A 5,483-nucleotide genomic window follows, 5' to 3' on the forward strand; every position below is an offset into this window, starting at 1 on the left:
CCCCTAGGGTCCCCCGAGCACCGCCAGGAGTGATTCCTGAGTGCAGAGCCGGGAGTCAGCCCTGAGCATCGCCGGGTGGGACCCAAAAAGCAAAAAATAAATAAATAAATAAATAATAAATAGGAAACTCAGACCAAGGAAGTGTGGGGGGTACCCAGGGATTTTAGACAACCCCCCAAAACCACACAGACAAGGACCCAAAGGTGCCCCCGGGACAGCCCACCCCCCAGAATTCTCCAGGTTCCTGGGTCTTCACCCCAGAATTGGGGTCATTACCACTCACCCCAAAGGTGATTCTCCACCACCCCTGATCCTGGTGTTGCGGGCCTCCCTGGGACTCTGCAACTCCTTTTTAAAATTTTTTTTAATAAAAAATACAATGTTGGGGCTGGAGTGATAGCACAGCGTGTAGGGCGTTTGCCTTGCACGCGACCAACCCGGGTTCGATTCCCAGCATCCCATAGGGTCCCCTGGCACCACCAGGAGTAACTCCTGAGTGCATGAGCCAGCAGTCAGCCCTGAGCATCCCAGGGTGTGACCCAAAAAGCAAAAAAAAAAAAAAACAATGTTACTGGGCCTGCTTGAGCAAATCAATGAACAACGGGAGGACAGGACTGTGATTTTTAAGAAGTTGTATTGGATCACCGTGAGATACAGTTACAGACCTGCATGATTACGTTTCAGTCACACAATGCTCGAGCACCCATCCCTCCACCAGTGCACATTTTCCACCACCCATGTTCCCAGCGTCCCCCCTGCCAGCCCCACTCCACCCCACTCCCTGCCTTGGTGGGAGGGACCATCCTCACTCTCTCTCTCTCATTTTGGGCGCTGTGATTTGCAATACAGATACAAAGAGCCCATTGCGTCATGAAATTCGCATATAAACGCATGGACATGGAGCGTATCATGCTGAGTGAAATGAGTCAGAGAGAGAGGGACAGACATAGAAGAACTGCACCCATTGGTGGGGTATCACCGTCACACTGTATCACTGTCATCCCGTTGTTCATTGATTGATTTACTTGCGCGGGCGCCCTTAACGTCTCCACTCATCCCAGCCCTGAGATTTTAGCAGGCCCTCCTTACTCGTCCTTCCCAAGGGTGCAGTATTTGACGCTCTTTCAGGGTCAGGGGAATGAGACCCGTTATTGTGACGGTTTTTGGCATATCGAATACACCACGGGGAGCTTGCCAGGCTCTGCCATGTGGGTGGGATACTCTCGGTAGCTTGCTGGGCTCTCCGAGGTATATATATATATATCTTGCTTCTGCGCCTGGCTGTCCTCACCAGGGCCCCTTGGAGGAGGGTGGGTTGAGTTTCCCTCCCCACCCCAAGCAGAGCCCCGGCAGCTGAAGACCTCTGGTTCCAGCCACAACCATGCTTAAGACCACTCTCCACACGTTTGGACAAGCCTCACGCATGAAGGAACCGGCAGAGGAACCCAGGTGTGCGGGACCCAGGGCGTAGATCTCCAAGCCTGCTCGGATTGGGACTGGGGCCTCCTCCACCCAGATCCCCCATCTTCCAGTGTGTAGGCATTACACCTACCAACTGCCCCCGGTGCCGTGTAATCCCATCAACGGCTAAGACCCAGAGACTATAAAACCCAGCTCCTGGAAGCACGCGGCCACATTCACGGCCGCGCGACATTTTATCACCTAATTCTTACTCTGGAGAACCTGGCAGGCTACCAAAAGCATCCTGCCCACACAGTAGAGTCTGGCAAACTCCCCGTGGCGTATTCAGTATGCCAAAAAACAGTAACAGTGATGGGTCTCATTCTCCTAGACCCTGAAAGAGACTCTAGTGTGGCACTTTTTTAAATCTCAGGGCTAAGATGAAGGAGACGTTACTGGGGCCTGCTTGAGGCAATCGATGACCAACAGGATGACAGTGATACAGTGAAATATATATATATACATATATATATTTCCCTCTATGATTTGTTGCCTACTGTCTGATATAAATGATATAAAGTGGCATAATAGGAGATTGTCACCCAAGGACAGTAGTGACAAGGGCCAGGAGGATTGCCCCATGGTTGGCAGCCTGTCAACCCATTGCCCCATGAGCTGGAGAGGCAGCTGGGATGGAGAAGGGACCACTAAGCTCCAGCCTCTCTCTCTCTCTCTCTCTCTCTCTCTCTCTCTCTCTCTCTCTTCATGGCCAGCACCAGGGATCGACGAACCCAGGACCTGACCCATTGACACACGTGAGGCTTGTCGACCCCACTGAGCAGGGGGACGTTCGTAGAATCATGGCCAGAATGATTCTACGGAAGTCCCCCTGCCCAGTGTGTGCGGTCGATGTCTCCGTCCTCTGGGTCAAAATCCAGACTCTCCTCATCACCCTCCCTTGGAGAGCTTCTTCCCTGGATCACCCCACCCCCACCCCAACCCACACCCATCTCCTCCCTGGGTTTTCAGTTCTTTCAGAGGTGGAATCAAAAGCTCAAAACCTGGGTTGGAGCGAGAGCACAGCGGGGAGGGCGTTAGCCTGGCACAGGGCCGACCCGGGTTCGATTCCCAGCATCCCATAGGGTCCCCTGAGCACCACCAGGGGTGATTCCTGAGTGCAGAGCCAGGAGGAACCCCTGTGCATTGCCGGGTGTGACCCAAAAAGCAAAGAAAAAAAATAGCTCAAAATGTGGGCCAGATTAATAGCACAGCGGGAGGGCGTTGGCCTGGTACACAGCCGACCCGGGTTCGATCTCCGGCATCCCCTAGGGTCCCCCGAGCACCGCCAGGAGTTATTCCTGACTGCAAAACTTCTGTGCATCGCCGGGTGTGACCCAAAAAGCAAAAACAAAACAAATTCTTTCCCAGGCTTCGGTTCCTAGGGCCTCACTCTTGGCCCGAGGAGGCTGCTTGTTCTGGTGTGCAAACCCCTCCTGGGGCCCCGGCTGCCACACTCACCCCTTCACCCCCACAGCTGGGCTCCCTACTGCGAGATGGAACAGCTCCGGCAGCTGCGGGACCCCCCTTCCCAAAAAAAAACCAGTTTCCCCCAACCCCGGCAGCTGACAACTGTGCCTTCGGCATGAATCAAACACACAAGCTCCCTCGAGATTCGACTTTCATGTCGTCTTGAGACACAACTGTAGCAGAACTGCTCAAAATGTGGTGACACGTTGACTCAGGGCTGGGGCCCCGAGGATCAATCCCCGGAGGGGCAGTCCAGTGTGGGAAACTGGTCTCCTTCACAGAAAACTCAGTTAGAGAAAGAGGAGGAGGAGGAGGAGGAGGAGGAGGAGGAGGAGGAAGAGAAAGAGGAAGAAGAACAAGAAGAAGCAGAAGAAGAAGAGAAAGAAGAGGAAGAAGAAGAGGAAGCAGAAGGAGAAGAAGAAGAAGAAGAAGAAGAAGAAGAAGAAGAAGAAGAGGAGGAGGAGGAGGAGGAGGAGGAGGAGGAAGACAAAGAAGAAGAAGTGGAAGAAGAAGAAAAAGAAGAGGAAGAAGAAGTGGAAGAAGAAGAAAAAGAAGAGGAAGAAGAAGTGGAAGAAGAAGAAGGAGGAGGAGGAGGAAGAGAAAGAGGAAGAAGAACAAGAAGAAGCAGAAGAAGAGAAAGAAGAGAAGAGGAAGCAGAAGGAGAAGGAGAAGAAGAAGAAGAAGAAGAAGAGGAAGAGGAGGAAGAAGATGAAGAGAAAGAAGAAGAAGAGGAAGAAGAAAAAGAAGTGGAAGAAGGAGGAGGAGGAGAGGAGGGGAGGAGGAAGGGGAGGAGGGGAAGAGGAGGAAAACGAGAGGAGGAAGGAGAAGGAGGAAGAAGAAAAAGAAGAGTAAAAGGAGGAAGGAGAAGAAGAAGCAGAAGAGGAAGAAGAAGAAGAGGAAGAAGAAGAAAAAGAAGAGGAAGAAGAAGTGGAAGAAGAAGAAGAAGGAGGAGGAGGAGGAAGAGAAAGAGGAAGAAGAACAAGAAGAAGCAGAAGAAGAAGAGAAAGAAGAGAAGAGGAAGAAGAAGAGGAAGCAGAAGGAGAAGAAGGAGGAGGAGAAGAAGAAGAAGAAGAAGAAGAAGAAGAAGAAGAAGAAGAAGAAGAAGAAGAGGAAAAAGAAGAGGAAGAAGAAGTGGAAGAAGAAGAAAAAGAAGAGGAAGAAGAAGTGGAAGAAGAAGAAGGAGGAGGAGGAGGAAGAGAAAGAAGAAGGAGGAGGAAGAGGAGGAGAGGAGGGGAGGAGGAAGGGGAGGAGGGGGAGAGGAGGAAAACGAGAGGAGGAAGGAGGAGGAGGAAGAAGAAAAAGAAGAAGAGGAAAAGGAGGAAGGAGAAGAAGAAGCAGAAGAGGAAGAAGAGGAAGAAGAGAAGGAAGAAAAAGAAGAAGAAGAAGAAGAAGAAGAAGGAGGAGGAGGAAGGGGAGGAGGGGGAGGAGGAGGAGAGGAGGAAGAGGAGGAAAATGAGAGGAGGAAGGAGGAGGAGGAAGAATGAAAAGAAGAAGAGAAGATGAAGCAGAAGAGGAAGAAGAAGAGGAAGAAGAGGAGGAAGAAGAAGAAGAAGAAGAAGAAGAAGAAGAAGAAGAAGAAGAAGAAGAAGAAAAAGAAGAAGGAGAAGGAGGAGGAAGGGGAGGAAGGGGAGGAGGAGGAGAGGAGGAAGAGGAGGAAAATGAGAGGAGGAAGGAGGAGGAGGAAGAATGAAAAGAAGAAGAAGAGAAGATGAAGCAGAAGAGGAAGAAGAAGAGGAAGAAGAGGAGGAAGAAGAAGAAGAAGAAGGAGGAGGAGGAGGAGGAGGAGGAGAGGAGAAAGGGGAGGAGGAGGAGGAAGAAGAAGAGGAAGAAGAGGAGGAATAAGGAGGAGGAGAGGAGGTAGGGGGAGGAGGAGGATGAATAGGAGAGGAGGAAGGAGGAGAAGGAGGAAGAGGAAGAAGGAGAAGAGGAAGAAGATGAAGAAGGAGGAGGAGGAGGAGGAGAAGGTTCTCCTGGCTTTATACTCCAAGGGTGCTTGCTGCCAGTTCCCCGCCATCCCACAGGGTCCCCGAACCCACCTAGAAGTGCCCCCTGAGTGCAGAGCCAGGAGTGACCGCTGAGCACTGCACTCCCCACGGAAAAGGAGCAGCTATTGCTGAGTGGCAAGATCCAGAGACCAAGCATCGCATCCTAGGCGATCCGAGGGACGAGGAATCAATTCTAGAGCCGGCAAACAAATGAATCTGCAACGGCGAGGGCCCGCGGTGAGCAGGGCCCCAGGGCCGAGACAGATTTAATTTTTGGGTCCCAGCCGGCGATGCTCAGGGGTTCGGGAATCACTCCGGGTAGTGCTCAGGGGGACCCTAAGGGATGCTGGGAATCGAACCCAGGTTGGCTGCGTGCAAGGCAAACGCCCTCCCCGCTATACTATCTCTCCAGCCCTCGAGACAGATTTTATTTATTTATTTATTGCTTTTTGGGTCACACCCGGCAATGCACAGGGGTTCCTCCTGGCTCTGCACTCAGGAATCAGTCCTGGCGGTGCTTGGGGGACCCTATGGTGATGCCGGGAATCGAACTCAGGTTGGCTGCGTGCA

This window comes from Sorex fumeus, unplaced genomic scaffold (assembly GCF_029834395.1).
Source record: "Sorex fumeus unplaced genomic scaffold, SorFum_2.1 ptg000195l, whole genome shotgun sequence".
Classification (NCBI taxonomy): Eukaryota; Metazoa; Chordata; class Mammalia; order Eulipotyphla; family Soricidae; genus Sorex; species Sorex fumeus.